Source organism: Gymnoscopelus braueri, assembly GCF_963280865.1.
Source record: "Gymnoscopelus braueri genome assembly, chromosome: 14".
Lineage (NCBI taxonomy): Eukaryota > Metazoa > Chordata > Actinopteri > Myctophiformes > Myctophidae > Gymnoscopelus > Gymnoscopelus braueri.
Genome location: NC_137619.1, coordinates 41,246,278 through 41,267,006, shown reverse-complemented (window position 1 = coordinate 41,267,006; position 20,729 = coordinate 41,246,278).

Here is a 20,729-nt window from a genome sequence, read left to right as displayed (position 1 = left end):
GTGTCGCTGTTCATTCCCTATGGTGCTGAAATGAGTGCGTCTGGCTACTTTTCCCAACAAGTCATGTTGAGGAGAGGAGTTGTGGAGTGTGAATGTGTATTCACGGTCTGTATATGTATATATATATATATATATATATATATATATATATATATATATATTGTGGAGTATCGCTGGGAGACCGCCTGTTAGGTAAGCACCTCACCTGGGAGAGAGAGTGGGACAGAGACAGAGAGAGGCTCTACAGACACCGCAGCAGCCTGGGCTGCGTCATAGAGGGGCGTTACCTACCAATCGCCCTCATGAATCAGCCCCAACTGAGCGCACCTGTGTGGACCGGCTAGGTGTGGCACCAAACCTCCAAAATAGCCACTCTGTCTCAGTCACACACTGGCTCTCCTGGTGAACAGACGGGTGCTACAGGCGGTAAGCGATACTATCCACTGTTCCCTCACAATCCTGATTGATCGTGAAATGTAGAACTAAAAGGACTGTTTATTTTATTTTCATAGGCAACCTACGGAGAGGAATGACAACAGATGTTATGATGCATAGAAGCCCCGGACCCGGGATGAATTTATGTTGAAACGTTATTATGATTTATACAAATATATAAACAATGCTCTCTGAGCCTGGCTGTTTGAAATAAACACCCTTCATTGGGTTTGTACCCTGACTTTTGCGTCTTGGCTTTGATCAGTTCCCCACAATATATATATATATATATATATATATATATATATATATATATATATATATACACACACATATAAATATATATACATATATATACACATATATATACAGACCGTGCTCACATTCACACTCCACAACTCCTCTCCTCAACATGACTTGATGGGAAAAGTAGCCAGACACACTCATTTCAGCACCATAGGGAATGAACAGCGACACACACACTCACACACACACACACACACACACACACACACACACACACACACACACACACACACTAAATATATATACATGCTATATATATATATATATATATATATATATATATATATATAGCAGAGATAATGTGTGGCTATTTGCGTGATGTTTGGACAAAATCTCTAGGACTAATGTAAAAACATCTGCCTCCTGGTGGCGCTATAACAGGCCAATGTGACAAATTGAGCAGATGTTCTGATGTTCTGGCCTCCAGGGAGTGTGTGTGCACAGTTTCACACCGACGGACGGACGGGCATGCGCGCACACACACACACAGGGGCGAAAACGTAGTCACGGCCACGCCTTCGGCCTGGCGGAGACAATTGTGGCAACAATGCATTTAAATATGAATGAAATTACATAAGCATTATATAAAAATGTCAACTTCACTTTGACACATATTTTGTGGCCATAACTCAGGACCAGAAGGAGAGATTGTGACCATATTTCACATTTGAAAATGAAATGGTGACACTAATCTTGGGTGCTAAGTCTACTAACCTTGAAACTGTGATGGAAATTGTCTGTGTTGCCGGGTGTAAGATTTGTGTGAACATCCACCTTTTATGGTGCATTCACACCAAATGCATTTGACAGACGTCAAGTTGACATCAGTCTTCTTTTGAACCTATAGTATTTCTGAGTCAACGCTCATCCTTTCCCTGTTTCTCTCTCGCGCTCTCTTTAGCCAATCATTTCCCCCCTTTTCCCCCCCAATTTAGTTATTATGCTTACTTAGTCATTGCTTGTCACCTGCCAGTGAGGAGACCCCACCTGGTGGACGAAGCACATCTGTCCTACTCTTTCCGTTCATCATTCCCCACTGACAGCCCAAAGGAGAATGTGCAGTGACAAAGATCGCCCTCGTCGCCCAGCTTCACTCCCTTGACTACATGGAATCGTGTTCGTATAGACGCTCGACAAGCCGGAGGCACCGCAGTGGATTTAAACCCCTGGATTCCACGGTGGTGGGCAGGTACTTTACCCCTGCACCAACTGAGCACTCGAAAGACATGTTTCTCAAAGGAAATTCACTGGAATTACACATACTGTACAGTAGATACAAAAAAATACACTTAAAAGTAGGGTAAGTGATAATTGTTGGTATTTATTTATTTTTTGGTTAAAAAGGTTAAAGTACTATATTGATTACTGATAGTAATCATTGCTACAGAGCGTTTGTTCGGTCACAGGGGTCTCTCCAGCTCTTAATAAACAGAATATATGTATATGCATTTTCTGTTTAATAAAGAGCTTGAGAGACATGGGAGACTCCTTATACTGAACAAACACTCTATAGCAATGAGAACTATCAGACTATAGAGCTATTTAACACTAATTTTAACCAAAGTAAATCACTTACCCTGCCTTTAATACCTTGTAGTCTTCACTGTATTATGAATCTGGACAGACATGGTTGTCAACTGCGGTATTTCTAGTTAAATGTGCTTCATAAATGTATATACAAAATAAACTTGACCATGACCTTCGGATTTGTGCAAATATATAAGTGTGAATAAGTGCAGATGTGTGAAGATAAGCACTCCCTTTTTGCCTTACTGCTTGAGTAGCAATTTGAGTAGAAAAACCCGAGCCACTGGCCCATATTGAACATATGGAGACCGGGAAATTATTTGTGCAAATCGCACGCCTATAAAAAGAAAAACTAATAAAGGAGGCTTAGTGAAGCACGCTCCATTTTACAGTACATTACACTTTGAGACAGAGACGGAGAGAGCAAGGGGGAGATGGGAGAGAGTGAGGCTACGGCGTTGTCGATGAACGGACCCAACTTCTGCACGCTTCATCATTTAGCTTGTTCCAAACCGCCTACAGACTCCACAGACACTTCCACATCCATCCAGCTGCAATTGATGATCATGTCTCCACATCCTCTCCATCAGGTTATTCCTTTCTGCCCTTGACAACAAACATGCATCATACAGTGGTGAAAAAAGTACTCAGATATTTTACTTGAGTAAAAGTATCAATACTGCGATGTAGAAATACTCTGTTACAAGTAAAAGTCCAACATTCAAAATTGACTTGAGTAAAAGTACAAAGATATTGGTATCAAAATGTACTTAAAGTACCAAAAGTAAAAGTACTAAAATGTTTGAAAATAGCAGATCTACAAGCTCACAACACTTGAACCCTAGCATCCCTATTCTGGGACGAACATTTGGCGGGAAAAAAAACAGATCTAAAAGCTCACACGCATCGCACTGGGAGCTTATTAGAGTTACAACATTTTAACTCTTATTAGCTGTGTATAGTTGGGTGGGGTCATGTCATTGTTTTTACCCCGGTCAAGTAGGGTTTAAGTGATTAAAGTCATCAGTCAGGTTGTATTATTTTTTGTATTTTCTTCCTAAAATTTAGAGTAGCCAATTATTTTTTCCCCCTTTTTCCCCCCAATGTAGTCGTTATGCCAATTGATTCCTCCACACACACATTTCTGTGTTGTCACTGTACTGTCGTATCCTACTGACTCACCTGCCAGTGAGGAGCCCCCACCAGGAGGACGTAGAGCCTTCGTCCTACTCCTCCCGCCCAACACTCCCCGCTGACAGGTGCCGCCCCAGCCCGTAGGAGTACGTGCAATGACAGATATCACCCTCCCCGCCCCCAAACACGGGCCAATTGTGTTCGTGTAGACGCTCGACAAAGCCGGATGCACCACGGTGGATTCGAACCCACAACCTCCATGGTGGTGGGCAGTGACTTTACCACTGCGCCACCCGAGTGCCATCAGTCAGGTTGTATCCAGTGACTGGTTTTCATGATTCTCATATACAGTATACAACAATATACAGAGCGTTAATTTAACTCTGAAAGTGTAGAAATGGACCCATAATGAACTGACTCTGCATTAGATGTCTCTTACAGTAGCCTACCTGTACTTTCAGCCTGGGATTAGACAGACAGTAATCTCTCAAGAACAGCTTCTGCACTGCGTTGGAATCTGTCGGGGAGGTTCGTCATAACGAGTGCGCATTCAGATCAGGAAGTAGGCCGCGCTTTACCCAATCACATGTAGTGGGCGGGATTCACATGTCCGTCGATCTTTCCCCCTCGAAACAAACCGAAACTAATTTAACAATAGCGTCCGCGGAGCAGACAAAACCACGGAAATATATTCACATTTTAACTTACTCTTTCATCATAGAAACAAGTGGGCTTATAACCAAAACGATCCATGTTCTCTGGGAGAAGTGGTGTTAGTGTTCCGTGTAGAAATATTGTTAGTGGGAATGAAAACATAGTCGCACCAACCGGAAGTGATGCGCTGAAGGCGCATCACAAACACCGGTTTCCTTGTGCTCTGGTGTTACGTTATCGTCCGCCCAGAGCCAACAGACATAGAACAAACAGCAGAGGGCGCTGTTTTTCATTTTCAGTTGGCGATGGGTTCCCAGATTGGACAGACAGTGCTTGATCTTGTCAGCAGGTGTCATATGTCACAAAGGGTTTGGAATAAGGAGTCCCTATACTGCCTGGCAGCACATCTCTACAACAACACTCATTTGAAAGTCACCCACCACCACCACCCCCACCACCACAACACCCAGACCTTGGGATATTGGGGGAAGAACTCAAATGTATGTGCATACGTTTACATGCAAACACGAGCCGAGGCTCGCGCGTTTATACTTGAAGCCTCGCATTGCCTGTGTAACTAACACTGGTTGATTAATGGAGGTAGCGGAGCTTTGCCGCAGGAGCAGATAAGCAGCCTATCGCTGCACTAAAGCCTTTTCTACATGACCTTGAGAAAGTACATGGAAATAGACCTAGGGCTGCTATTAGCTCAGCCCTCTCCCATCTGGCCCCGCTCCAGTGTCAAAACCACCGACTGCTTAAATTCACATTCTTTCTACAGCCTGAAGAACCAAACACGAAAAGCAACGGCACCAGAGATGTGGCATTTAACATTGTGAAAACACATAAGCCTCTCTCTATAATAAATAATTTAGCAAATGTTGATATTATTACCACTGCTCACGGGCTCTTGAACAACACTTTGTTTAACCACCACCACCGCCTCGGACACGGCCACATTTAGAACAGCAGCTTATCCTTGTGTGTCGAAAATCTCTCACCTCCCAACCAGAGTTGGGTGTAAATGCATTACAAACTAACTACTGTAGCCAGTGTTCCATTGGTGAATCTACAGTATCTCCTGCTCAAAAGACTGTTGGGACGGCGTGTTACTAAAACTAAAAGGTAAAAAAAAAAAATCTATCAACAGAAACAAAAAATAAAGTTAAATAATAAATAGAATTGAAGGTAAATCTGTGTTTTTTCACATCAATTTGCACTGTACCTGGTGGGACTGACTCCCCATAAAATTGACCACATTGACACAGTAAACTCCAAAGAAGAAGTGCTGTATGCACACAAATGTGATTGTCTGAAAATGGTTGAGGCCAACAAAGACAGCATATGGGACTACTTTGACTTTGAAATGTGTTGGTGACATTTGTGGGAAATTCCCACTAATTTGAAAGTTCCCCTGAGAAGTTCACAGAGAAGCACGTGAAAACTGTAGAGCAATGGTAATGGTTCATGGTGTACGAAATTAAAATGGCTTTTCTCGATATGGGACCTTTAACCATTATGAACTATTCTGAGGCGAACATTGAACGAATATACCAGATTGACAGGCTCACAACACGTCGCATTGCGACCCGTTGTGAGCTAGTAGATCTGCTATTTTCGGGGAAGAGATGTGAAGAGGGGAAGAGGCCCCTGAGGGACCCCAGTCAACTTAAGTATAACATACAGCATACTGTATATAGGGTTTAAAAACTTGCCCAAGGACACTTCGACACTAACTCAAAATTTCTTCTGTTCTCAAAATGCATCATTTTGCATCATTTGTAGGCAACGCCCACCTTTCCTTTGACCTGTAATTGTAGCACACCCAGTCCCAGTTCTGGGGAACTGCTTCAGAATACGACCGGCTTCAGACTCGACACTGCACTGCCGGTCTACTGTTTGATGTTTTGATCAAGCAACCAGCCCAGCAGGTTACGGGGATGTGTGTGTCCTTTGTCTGTTTGTCATCACAAGTAAGACGCGCGAACGCGGGAAGCGAACGCAATTTTTTTTTAATAAATATGAAAAAAAATACAAAAAAAATCTGCGTTAAAGGGAGCATCTTAGAAAAATACAAATTCACAAAAAAAAAACTTTGAATGTTTTTGAACAATTCAACAAAGTGTTTGAAGTGCCTGTTTCACCCACTTCCGGGGGGCGGAGCCAAAATCCGAGCCCGAAGTATTTGTTCGTAGACCCCCACTTAGGGGGGGTAGAAAAAGTTTCGGAGCGATTCGGGCACTTTTCATTTAACATGGGGTTTCAATGGGGAGTTTTTAGGAGCCTTCTCCGGGGCGTGGCTTCCGGGGGAAGGGGCGGGCTTAAACGCAACCTTGACAGGTGTGTTCAGTTTTCAAAGACCTTTCATTTGATGTATGGTACGTCTAAATTGGACATTTACTTATCTCAGAGGAGCTGCAGGCAGGCAGTGAACACAGACACACACGCACACACGCACACACACACACACACTCACAAGCCGAGCACGGTTTCATAGTAAGCTCCACTTGCCTTCGGCGCGCCTCCTTCCGCTGCGTTCGCAAATACACACGCCTAATATGAAGGCGGTTGGTTGGCAAAATGTATGTCCTACCTAACCCGAGGGCTCCGGGGGGAGAATTATTTCATCTTTACTTCACATAATAGCCTTATGCTCCGTCACACGATGGTGTCGCTCGCTCGCAGAGAACGGCCGAGAATCGCAGACCTACAAGCTCACAACGCGTTGCGTATGCGACGCACAGTGAGCTTATAGGTCTGCTATTCTCGGTGCACGACACTAGTGTGAATCGGGTTTAAGACTGCATGACTCTTAACCCATTAAAACCGGGAACGCATCTGTGTAACCACTTTAACCATTATTTTATACTTTGGCTATTCAAAAATAGCAGATCTACAAGTAGATCTGCTATTTTTTAAAATTGATGCAAATCTTTGACTATATATATTTTTTTAAAGCAATTTTTTTTACTCAAATCTTTGCTTCTGGGGGTCCCTGGGACAACATATTTTGAGATGGGGATCCGAGGCCAAATACATATAATTTTGGGGGTCCTTGACATGAAAAGGTTTGAGAACCACTGATTATATACTGTAGCAACATACTTTTTTTTTTAAACTGTTAGTATTTAGTCATTTGTAGAATCCCCAGAAGCAAAGATTTGTGTTACAAATGTTCACTTTATAAATTCAAAGATTTGCACACATTTTCATGACTTTTCAAAAAATAGCAGATCTACAAACTCATAGTCGCGGCACTCTGTGCCGCGCTATGAGCTTGTATATAATGGTTAAAGTGGTTAAAAATCTAAAAATGTCAGATGCTTTCCCGGTCTTACTGGGTTAAAGTGGCAGGGGGTAGTACTGCTGCCACAGTGTTACAATAGGTTTGCCATGCACAGTGGCGGCACTCAGTAGGCGCCCAACAGCAGAGTGACTGAAAGGTCACTCCCAGCGTGAATGAATAAGCAGCCGCATAATATCACATGAACAAGCTGTGCTGCACACATCATTCATCCATGTACACAAGAAGAACAAGCAAGGCATTATCATTAATCAGTGCCTGTGAATATAGTGACTCGATAAGGTTTGATTATCTACATAAATGACTGTATCTTTTGACCAGGTGATTTATGTGGCCAGACCTACGGGAGGAAAATAAAAGCATTTGCACACAGCATTTGTGCATGCATTAGAGGGCAATTTTCCCTTATCATGAACAGTGTTTGATGTGTTGTGCTGTGGTGCAAAGTAAGTAAGTTGAGTACATTTACTCAAGTATTGTACTTTACCGCTTAGGTGCTATATACTTTGTTGTACAGTGATTAGCAAAATTAGTGGATTTACAAGCTAACAATGAGTCACATCGTGACACATATCGATATTTTGGAACATGGCATTTTCTTCTCCGATAATTACATGCCCACAATAGGAGGCACCAGGTTGAAAGTGATACGTACAATGTTTAGATAGTTTCACTTTAGTTGAGTATTTCTATTTCTTGATAGGCCTACTATATACTTTTACTCCATGACATCTGGCAATTATTATTTTACTCCAAAACAATTATTTATCAGCTTTATTTACTAGCTACTTAGATTTAGATGTATATAAAACACAAACTGACATAAACTGATCAATTACTATGTACTAGTCCATACCCGGTCGACGCATCCGTGGGGGGATATGCGCACATGATCTGGCAACCCGGGAGGCAGTTCGTCCCATAGCTGGAAAGCCCTGTAACCATGGCAACAGTGTTTTACACAAAAACGCTAATAAACAGCTGAGATATCGAAAAACGGGCTTCACAGTTGCGTTCAGATGGTAATGGTCAATGGCTGTGTGCAAATTCAGATCAATTGTTCCAGCCACTGAGAAGAACCGGTTGGCCTCACCATGACACCATGACAGAGGTTTGTGAAATTATAGGAGGATGAGCAGCCCCACCCTTACCAGTTACACTATTAAAGTGATGAAAACATTAATGCATTAATAATTACAATCCAATAATATGAAATTATGTGAAATGGGCCATTCTGCATGATGAGTACTTTTACGTTTTGATGCCAATGGTGTATTTTTACGCAAGTATAAAGCTTATAGGTCTGCTATGCAGCGTGCATACATTTGGCGCTGATCAGTCAAGAAAACAATGTTCCACATTAAGCTAATCATCTGGAGAGCCCCCAAAATCATTTGGGGAGCCCCAGTTTGGGAACCACTGGCATAGATGACTAGCCTCTTGCAGTGCCACGCTGTAAAGATCCAAGTACTGTACTTCTTCCACCACATGGGGGTAAGCCCATTGTAGATGGCAAAGAAAAGAAGAAATGAAGTGTTGATTCGTTCAGATCTGTGCACATTGCAGTTGAATACCATGTATGCCATTATGCCATATTTTTCATCCACATAATCACTGCTGCCCGGACTGCTCTCATTTCAAAAGGTTCAGATAAAGAGTCCTTTGGACCAAAAACTGTCTGTATGCAGGTGCATTGGACAAAAAGCAGGGTCAAACTCTTACCTACAAAAGACACTATGATTGGGTAATGTATGTTTTATAATAATAATCAAAATCTACAAAGTAACTAGTAACTAAAGTTTTCAAATAATTGTAGTGGAGTAAAAGTACAATATTTTCCTCTGAGAGGTAGTGGAGTAGAAGTAAAAGTACCGAACATTACTCCAGTAATGTATCAATTCCTCAAATGTGTACTTAAGTAAAGTACTTGAGTAAATGTACTTAGTTACTTTCCACCACTGGAAATCACTCTGTGACCAATTTTGAAAAGTATTTGAGAATTGAGGTCCTTGATCTGCTGGCACCATGGTGCTGATCAACCTTTATCCTGCATATGGTTTGCAAAACAAAGAGATAAGTAACATTCTACACGAATCCACAGAGCACTGCCCTGTAGGTGGCGCCGCCATTGCTGCGGTGTCAGACTCGGTCCGTCTGTTGACGTTACTCTTTACCTGCTTGGCTGTTGGAGCAGCCATAAACTACACAGGTTCGTCCCGGTTTTCTGTACATCTTTGTAAAGTTAGTGTTAGTAAAATTTGGTAAAAAGCAGGCAAAACAGTAACGGGAGCAGTCAGTGACAGCAGCTGACTGACACCACGTAGCAGCAGCCGACCGGGTCTGACACCTACAGGGCAGCGCTCTGTGGATTCGTGTATATCCAACCTATTTACAATGTATTAACAAAATTGGGCTTATGCCGATACAGTTTTTGCACATACTGTAGTCGGTAGTGTATGTAGGCACTTAGCTATATAAGTCAGGAGTACATTTCTTTTGAAAAACTAGGTTACTGTACTGTATATCGCTTGACTTATCGTGAACCCAATTATTTCATATAATTCGTACAGGTCCTGTGAGTAGCATCATTCTTTAAATATTCATATTCTTCCTGTTTAAGGAAATCCGATTTCAACATGAAGGGTCTAACCCAATGAGGGCAAAGAGTATGTACCCCGTAGGTCTTCATTCCAAAGCATACAGTAAAATACTCGGTGTTCATTTATCCATTTGCAACTCCGCAAGTGTATTAAATTGGTTGCATTTGTAGACTCTGAGAGTTAAATGAACACTGAGGATTTTACTGGGGAAATGCTTCAGCAGCCAATTTCACCAATTAGTGCAACTTCAACCTGAGAAAGGGGGGGGGAGGGGGGGGGGGGGACTTTGCAGAAATTAGAAATATCCACATTCAGCTGGTGTACCTTTTTCTTCTGCTGAGATATAAAAGAAAAAAGACTTCTAAAACCTGTCAAATGAGTCATCATTACTGGTAAACTTGCATAGTAGCCTGTTTAAAATCTACCTGTATATGTGACTGATTGAAAATCACAGAACGCACAGAAACCACATACTTCTTTTTGAGTTGAGGACCTGAATTTGAATGCAACTCCTCCTGTCAACATCTTAAATAGTCTCGCGAGCCAGACTGTTGCCTCCCACAATTTTCAGACGCCTAACTCCCCTCTTCCGTTTCGTCTCAACGGTCGTGCAATATAAGTTGTCCTAATATAAGTCGTTATATGTAGTATAATATATATATGTAGTTCCATACTCTTTATAATAGCATTCGGTGATTGTGGAATAGTTGTCTAGATACACGAGACTGCATCTTGCATGTCTCCCTTCTCTCTGACCTCGGTTTCCTGTCTCCCTACACTCTGCTATAAAGCAAATATTGCCAAACAAAAAAGCTCTACAACAAAAACAAATGACACGGGACGTAAAGCTATATCACACACTCTTGAAACAGGGCACATTGATTTTTCTATACTTGTTCCATTGGACCTAAAGTGATAATAAGGATAATGTGAATAGAAGAAGCACAGAAAAGCCACAAGGACAATTCATTTTCCCAGTGATTTCAGCTGTTCAAGCAATTCCCAGCACAGAGAGACAAGCAATGGCAGAGCAATGACATCAGCGAGACGAGAGCACAAGTTAAAACGTTTACGGCGGGAAGATTGGCTGATTCACTCTGACAGAATCTAATGGCGGACTAAACAGTCCCTGACTGTAGCCATGTTCCTCTTACTTAGTTAAAGACTTTTCACGAATCTTTTAGCTCCCAGAAACGGAGCTCTTTAGCGGGGCTAGTGGATGCAGCCAGCCGGAGCCCTCCGGGAGGACAGCCTTTTGCTTTTAATTACCGTGGCTTGACATAAAGCCGTAAATGAAGATCCATTGGTCAATGTAGTGAAAAAGTGGGACATAGCTTTGTGCAGACGCAAGGTGATGTTTATTCAAATGCAGATAATTACATCTGCATAATCTCACAGCCAAGATGGGGAGAGAACCATGTTTTTAATTGTGTATGTATTATGCACACAGGGTGGTGTATTTTGCCTACTTTCTATGGAAAGGGGTCGCGGGGGATATTTATTACTATCGTGAGAATTATCTCCATGCATTGTATGTTCATTAAAAAATGAATTACACTAATGACTGTGAATTTGAGTATGCCTATAAAACATTGCAACGCTGGAATTACTTCATCACAAAAGGGAGCACATTCCTTTCAGGCCATTAATAAGGCTATTACAAGTATTTCTAATGGTACCTCTGTCTCGGGTCCCTCGTTATCGCTAGCGCTGGCCTATAACCCAGCTGGAGAAGGGAAGAAAGATGTCTCTGGGCATGGTGGTGGAGGAGGAGGAGGAGGAGAACGAGGGAGGATGAAAGATGGCAGAGGAGCCTGTCAGGAATGGCTCCCGTCAGCCTCAGGCTTATAGCCCTCAGCGCTGATCTGACGGCCCCCTAGGCCTCCACGGTTGGACTTCTGCAGCTATCATACACGGCTCTAATTCTGGTCTAACCCAGTTAGACCGGGAAAGAATCCGTGATATTTTAAGATTCATTTGGCTATTATTGAATAATAGCAGATCTACAAGCTCGTAGCGCGGCACCGAGTGTCGCGCTACGAGCTTGTAGATCTACTATTTTAGAAAAATCGTGAAAATGTGTGCAAATCTTTCAATATATATATTTTTTTTTTAAGACAAACATTTTGTAACTCAAATCTTTGCTTCTGGGGGGATTCTTCTAATTCGTACAGTTTTTTTTGGGGAAAAAATTGTTTCTATATTCAGTGGTTCTCAAACTTTTTCATGTCAAGGACCCACACAATTATATGTATTTGGCCGTGGACCCACATTTCAAAATATGTTTTTCCAGGGACCCCCCAGAAGGAAAGATTTGAGTTGAAAATGTTCGCTTTAAATATGTATATATTCAAATATTTGCACAAATGTTCAAGATCATTTTTTATAGCAGATCTACAAGCTCATAGTGTGGCACTACACTTGTGTATCTGCTATTTTTGAATAGCCAAAGAAATCAAAAAATGACACAGATTCTTTCGCGGTCTAAATGGGCTAATCAGACTGTTCTGTTTTTTTTTTAATACAGCCCATTTGTATCAGAATCCAGTCTTCATACACGGTAAAATCCTGGTGTCAATTTAACTCCGAGTGTACAAATGGAGCCAAACTCAGAGAGTGCACACACGGAAGCATAAGGGTCCGTTTGGTTCCGTTTGCCCACTCTCTGAGTTGAATTAACACTGAAGATTTTACTGTAAGTAAGGTTTATGTCCTTGCTGGGAGTTGAACTCGAGCGCCAAAATTTCCACTGCTGAGCCAAGACGGAAAGCCTGTTTAGGCAGGGGAGATATTGCTCTTCGAGCTTCATGCAATAACCCAGTAGGTGTCCTACCTGACCAGAGTTGTATTAACTCATTCACTGCTAGAATAAATAAATAAATGAAACATCCACTGCTAGCGGACAAGTAGTCACAGAATATTTATCTCCAGTATGATCGATCCCCTGATCGTTAATAATCACGGGGAGTTTCACTGTGCTTCTGCTGGAAAAAAAGGCAGTTGAAAATAGCATGTCTTGTCAAAAATACATAGTAAAGCACAGGAGGTTGAGATACAGGCGATTTCCCAAATACATTAACCAGGAAGTGAAAGTCGTCATTGGCAGAGAATGAGTTAAAATACTTTATATTAACACCACACATTTTGCTGTGAAGGCCTGTCCCCTAATATTCACATATTAGCTCACTTCTCTCCTCAGAGGGGTGGTTGGCGGGGATTTGCACTGTAGGTGTTGATTCTGGTGGCAGTGGCACACCACCTGTCAACCCTTAAATTGGCTTCTTGGACAATACCCCCCGGACCGAGGAATGTCGACCTGTCTTTGTTTGCTCTCTCTCTCTCTCTCTCTCTCTCTCGCTCTCTCTCTCGTTTCTGCTCGTTTACTACAGTACAGTTTGCCAGATTTGGAATATTAACTGATATCTTGGCTCGCGTCCTACATCAATAATGCAGGCCAACTCTGACCTCCAGACAGACTGTACTGCAAGCAAATCATGCAGAGAATGTAAAGTTTTGCTAATCAGGAGTCTCACTTTTCAGAGAAAGCACAGGGTGCGAGTTCCGATAAAACCACAGCAAAGGAGGTGTGAAAAATTGATTACATAATTGAATCTAGATTCCTGTGTGTGTCTGCCCAAATCAATATGGTTCATATAGTAGATTGTCCATAGCCCTGGAAATGTGCTTTTCTTTGCCATGCCTATTTATAAGGGACTTCTTTATCTTCTATGTCGTAAGAAGTCTGTCAAAAGAAACCCTTTTAAGCTACAGCATAGCCTAAATAGTCTTTAGACGGTGTGAATAGGTAGGTTTATTCAGAATTCAAGTCTCAGCTATAGGCCTAAATTGAAGTCCTACTCCCCTCAAAATGTAGATGTTTGCTATAAATTTATTTTTGAAGCTTCCCCATGAAGATCCTGATAGTTTTTTGTGCTCTGCATATCTCCAAAGTATTGGCCTAATATACAGTATGCATGTTTTTTTTTATTCATCTGTTTTGTCAGCATTAAAAAATCATTTTTTTAAACATGCACTCAATGAATCCAGACGCAGCGAAAGCAACTCGGTCTGTGATGTCACATGCCGAATGCCAACCAGAACCTGTCCAAATGCATGCATACATGTGCTTGGTCAAGGAGGAAGTATGCAGGATGGTGAAATGACACGTGGGTCCCGTAAATGAGGAAGTGATGTTGTTGTTGTTGTTTTGTTAGTATAAAGCCATAATAAACATGGTCTGCTTTTCATATGAATACGGGACATAATGATCAAAGTTTTTATCTGGCAACTATTCTGGTATTTTTGTCATATCACATATATATTTATATACACATATTATTTACACACACATCCTATATCTCCATATTATTCTGAAGTCAGGCATCTTTTTCATACTTCTGGGATATTGTCAATACCCAGCTATACCTCTCAATTCAGTCAGCCTTAGGATGGATCAGTGCTCTTGGTAAACAAACAAAGCATACGGGGGACACAGGGAGAAGTGAATGCATAAAGTGGGAGGACTCCATTACATGTAATCTTCCTTCTTCCTGTTGACTGGGAGAATGCTGCTTCACATTGACACAGTTATCGTCCCTGCCGGCTGGAAAACTTGTACGTCCAAAACCGTTACTTTTCAGGAAATGGAAAAAAACTACGTACCGTATGTGTTCCAATGGATCCAATGTAGTTATTATTTAGTCACATGTAGGCCTGTCACAATGATTACATAATCGCCAAATCGCAATTATTCGAGATAATAGCAATTATGTTTTGCATAATCATCATAATCAATTCAATTTAAAAATGTTCATATATTTAAAAAAAATGACAAAATTAGTGGAAATAGCAGATCTACAAGCTCAAAACGCGTCGCGAAGCGACGCGTTTTGAGCTTATAGATCGGCTATTTCCACTATTAATGTTTATTTTCAAGTATAAAGTAAGTGTTATTTGTCATATCTGCCCTGTGCAACATTTGTTTACGAAGGCTAAAAGAAATGTAATTTTTGATTCATAATGTTCCATTAGTGTTTAACTACAAAAACACAATTTAATCGTTAATCGCAATTATTTGAGTAAAATGTCATAATCGTGACAGCCCTAGTCACAAGCTCTTGTTAATACCTTCAATTGGTTAAAATTTCATAAAAACCCTCAGACAGACTGTTTCAAAAATTGCCAATCTGTCAAGATCACAACTTGTTGCGATACGACGCATGGTCACATTGTCGGTATCGCTACATTTGCGCAACACTGTTATATGACAAAGTAGCAATGGTGGGAAAAGTACTAATTTTTTTTACTTAAGTAAAAGTATCATTACTGCAATATAGAAATACTCTGTTAGGGCGCGCTCCCACCAAGAGTTGGCTGGCCGCTGTTAAACGCAGGTTGTGCGCGGCCACAGTTTTTTGCAGCCAGCGGATTCAAAAAAAACGCTGTGACGCACCTGTCACTCACATTCAAGACCGTCCCCGTAGCCCGCACCGCCTGCTGCCTTGAGCACCATGTTGCTTCCTGAGTCTTGAGACGGTCCGCCTTCGACTCACCCGATTGGACAGAGGGAGAAAATCGGCTCCTGCCTCCAGCAGTTTTATGCTTAGTCGCGGAGAGCAGATAAACGCAAGGTCTGCGCGACAAGCGGAAAAATCTGCTCTTGCGTGAATCCACGCATTTACATTGACAATGCATTGGCAGATTCTGCCCCAGAGGTAAAATAAAAGTGCGGTGGGAGCGCGCCCTTACATGTAAAAGTACAAAGATATTGGCATCAAAATGTACTTTAGGTACCAAAAGTAAAAGTACTCATTATGCAGAATGTCCCATTGCAAGTTTTCAAATGTATAAAAAAATCTTTTGAAAATAGCCAATTTGTGAGCTTGTAGATCGGCTATTTTTAAATGGCCGAAATGTATATAGGTCTGAAGTGGTTAATGTATGTTTTGTAATAATAATCAAAACCTACAAAGTAACTAGTAACTAAATTCTTCAAATAATTGTAGTGGAGTAAAAGTACAATATTTGGATCGGAGATGTAGTGGAGTAGAAGTAAAAGTACTGGAAATTGGAAATACTCAAGTAAAGTACAAATACCTCAAAAGTTTACTTACGTACAGTACTTAAGTAAATGTACTTTGTAAAAGTAAAGGTTGCTTTCCACCACTGCAAAGTAGGACTTTGATTTACGGGGGAGGGGGACATGAAAAGATGAAATATGGACATACAAGGTTTCTGCACGACAGAAAAGTTATGGAGCTGTGATCCCCCCCACATAGCTGCTCCACAGGACTGTCTGGAAGTCTGTGCTTAATGTGTGTGTGTGTGAGTGTGCCCGTCAAAAACGCATTTGAACTCACATTCAAATGCCTCCCAGCAGTATCTCAGATCACTGTTAATGCTGCTGTCAGACATGAGGCATCGCTGAAAAACCAATTATAAACTATGCATATGTGTAAAAAAATGCCATTTATGGGGTGTAACTGATGTAAGTTAATGGATTTTTCATGTTTGAAAAAAAGGAGTCTGCGTAACATTGGCAATAAAATTACATTCACGGCACGAATCAGTGCTGGTCTGCCTCAAGAGAGGCTCACAATGTGTCAGTCACAATGAGAGCCATATGCTTCTATTCTCCTATATGTGGTGCATTGAATCACATGTCCCTTGGTCCCAACACTGATACTAATCTACTGTACACACTTAAGTATGAACAGTGAACACTGAAGGCGAGTAAGTCTGTTTAGTTATTTTCTTTTTCTATTCACGTGACATTAATCGGAATTAACAAGACAGCGGGCGACTACAGGGCCGGATTAACCCTTCGTGGTGCCCGGTGCTACGACCCGTTTCGGTGCCCCCTGGGATTGTTTTGTCAGCGTTTTCGGCGATAGTTTGGTCTTCTTTCACTTTCTCCCCGCCGTTTGGTGCCCCCCCCTCCCCCCCAAGGTTGGTGCCCTGTGCTTCAGCACCTAAAGCCCTTCCGTTAATCCTGCACTGTACTTGCCACATATGTTAAGAGACAGTGACAAAAAAAATTTAAGCAGCAATGTAGAAGTCATTACAAGTCAAATACATGTACAGAATACAGTACAATCAAATGTATTCATGTATTTATAATACCAAACGTAAAAGTACTCATTATAAAGAAGGGCCATTTCACAATCATATTATTGGATTGTAATTAGTAATGCATTAGGGTTAGGGTTAAGGCGGCTGGTTGTAATTCCTCTACTGTATGTTCTTGGTAGCTTAAACTCTAATAATAAAAACAATAATATATCAGTTAATGTAAAAATAAAAATAAAAAATTGTTTTACTAATATTCAAAATCTGCAAAGTAACTAAAGCTATCAGACAATTGTAACAAAAAAAAAAGTGTAAAAAAGTAAAATTCCTGCCTCAGAGATGTTTTGGAGTATAGCACTACAGTAGCACTGTAGTATTAAAAATGTGATATATTTCAAAGTCAAAATACCTCAACATTTTATGTACCACACAATTACAAATGAGTAAACATACTTAATTACTGTCCACCACTAGTTAAAGATGCCTGTAAGGGCGTCACAGGTTCCAACCTGTTTATTGCCTTGACTGCAGACTCTGTCTGCCACCATGTCTATAGCAGAGGTATCTATCCATTCCACCATGTCTATAGCAGAGGTATCTATCCTTTCCTCCATTTCTCAGCCAGCTATAGGCTGCACCCACGTTCCTGCTCCCCTAATGATCAGTCCCCCCACACAGGTACTAACTCACTGTGGAAGGAAGGAAGGAGGTGGAAGTGTTGATCTCTTTCTCTCTTGGCGTTTCCAATTGCCTGACTGACACGTTTCACCTGCCTCCAGTATCATTAACCACTTAAAACCCTTCCATTCTTCGAGAAACAGACTGAGTTACAGATGTTACAACTGTACTCGGATTGCTTTTTCTCCCCGTTTACACCAAATGTCTCCGCCAAAGATCTGTGGTGGAAAGTAACTAAGTACATTTACTCAAGTACTGTACAGTACTCTAAAAACGCCTTCTAAATCCTCACCTAAGTTTTCTGAAAAACTTCAAATATTTATAAAAGAATTACGGGTTCCCGGATTGAAAGGTATAGTTTTTCGATACCTTTACTTCTACTCCACTACATCTCAGAGGCAAATATTGTACTTTTACTCCACTACAATTATTTGGCAGCTTTAGATTATTATTACAAAACATACATTAACCACTTCAGCCCTATATACATTTCGCCCATTTGAAAATAGCCGATTTACAAGCTCACAATGCGTCGCATTGTGAGCTTGTAGATCTGCTATTTTCAAAAGATTTTTATACATTTGAACATTTGAAATGGGACATTCTGCCTAATGAGTACTTCTACTTTTGGTACTTTAAGTACATTTTGATGCCAATACGTTTGTACTTTTACTCAAGTACATTTTGAATTCCGCTCTTGTGCTTGTAACAAAGTATTTCTATATTGCAGTATTGATACTTTTACTTAAGTAGGAAATGTGAGTACTTTTTCCACCACTGCCTGACACCAGGGTCTAAATTGCTCAATGGAAGGGTAGGGTGACCACTGCAGATGTACGGTCGTAGTTATAACACGCTCTACTGGATTTATTCAATAAAATAAGTTTTGGAAAGCAACTTTGAGCCTGTAGAAATATTTTTATAACTGTCCACCGTCGAGTAACAGCATTGTTTTAACTGTTGACAATGAAACTTGTGTGGAGGCAATTATATGGACCAACCAAACGGCAAGAAAATGTTTTTATCCTGAAAATGGTTACCCAGAAAAGCTTAATGAGTTAGCAAGAAGGGGGAAGAATGCATTTTTTAAGACGAACTAATGACCATGCAGTACCAACAGCCATACACACAGAGTAAATGAAGGACCTGGAGTGGTTGCCTGCCCGTCACAGTAATATCCTCAGTGTTAATTTATCCAGTGGTGGGAAAAGTACTCAAATTCTTTACTTAAGTAAAAGTACCAATACAGCAATATAGAAATACTAATAAAAGTCCAGAATAAAAAATGTACTTGAGTAAAAGTACAAAAGCGTTGGCATCAAAATGTACTTAAAGTACCAAAAGTAAAAGTACTAAAATGTTTGAAAATAGCAGATCTACAAGCTCACAACGCGTCGTGAGCTTGTAGATTGTCTATTTTCAAATAGCCTAGGTATAAAATAGGGCTAAAGTGGTTATGTATCATAATTTATATCTGAAAAGTAACTGGTAACTAAAGTTTTCAAATAATTGTAGTGGAGTAAAAGCATAATATTTGCATATAGTAATGAAAATGGGAAATACTCCCGTAAAGTAAAAAATCCTCAAAGGTGTACTTAAGTACAGTAGGCTACTTAGTTACGTTGCACCACTGAATTTATCCATTTGCAACTCTGACAATGAACAAATGTAACCAAATGCGGGTCCATTTGGTTACATTTTGTACACTGATCAGAGTTAAATTAACACTGAGTATTTTACTGTGTAGTGGTAGTGTCTCACACTCCGCTGCACAACCACACAGGCGTCAGTAAAAAAAAACAACCTTGTGACAGCTACTGTGTCATTCTATTGATTTGTCTCTCTCTTTCTTGCTCTTTGACTCCCTACTTTTGCTCTTCCTTTTGTGACTTGTGTTTCCCTTAGTGGTAAGTCAATGTGACACGTGTGTGTGGCTCAGTGTGTGATGTCCTATTTGAATTAAGGTGAGATGCCAGGCTCAGAGCTGGCAGCACTGCTGCTTTTCTAAGGTGACTGCGTTTTGAAGCTATGTCATTCGTGGTGGTGTGGTGGGTGGCTGAACAAATGGAACGAGCTAAAAATAAGTTAAAAACAAACAAACGAAAAAGAAACCCAATCCAATGTGAGGTATTTGTGCTTTTAGACTTAGAACTTAAGTCTAAATGCTAATACACAAATCAGACACCAAGCTATACTGTACATTTTGAGACAAAAATCTTGTCTGTGGCATGTGGCCTAATACATATCAAACTGGGATTCCTTGAAAATAAAAACAAAGTTGAGAATCATTGGAGTGGAGGGCATTACACTCATCTGAAGTAGAACTAATGACTTGTCTCTGAATATTAGGTGAAAACACATGAAAATACATTCCAAGAGTGTCTTGAGTATGTTTTAAACAGCCAAATCCTTCACGCTAATTAAAATTGTGCACGAAAGTACATAGCCGAAGGGGTTCAACCAAGACATAACATCCTTCAGGAAAATACATGTAATCCCTGCACACGAAACGAGCCAAAGACCACTATAAAACAGCAACATAATTTGCTTTCAACATGTTAGGGGTGATCGTGTCAGCGCTGATTGTGGGTGCTTACAGCATGGTTTATCCTCTAATCATGGTTCCAGTGTTGATTTCGTCGTCTCAAACTATGATGAAAAATGTTGGTCGACTAGCTATGATCACTAAAAGTAGACTAAATATATTGACAATTTCGTCAACAAATAAAAACTACACTAAAATGTTAGTGAGGGACTAGTGGAGAAGAGATCCAGTAGAACTAAAAGACTAGTCATTTTATGTTTGGCTGCGCTCGGGTGTTGTGCTCTGAAAATGGCAGATCTACAAGCTCACAACGCGTCGCGCTGCGACACGTTGTGAGCTTGTAGATCGGCTATTTTCAGCATTTTTTACACTTTCAGTAAGTGTAAATTCAACCATTACGACGCCATCAAGGCACCGCCAAAATACAGTTTAGTCGACTAAATCAACTGTAGATTTAGTCGACTATAACTAGACAAAA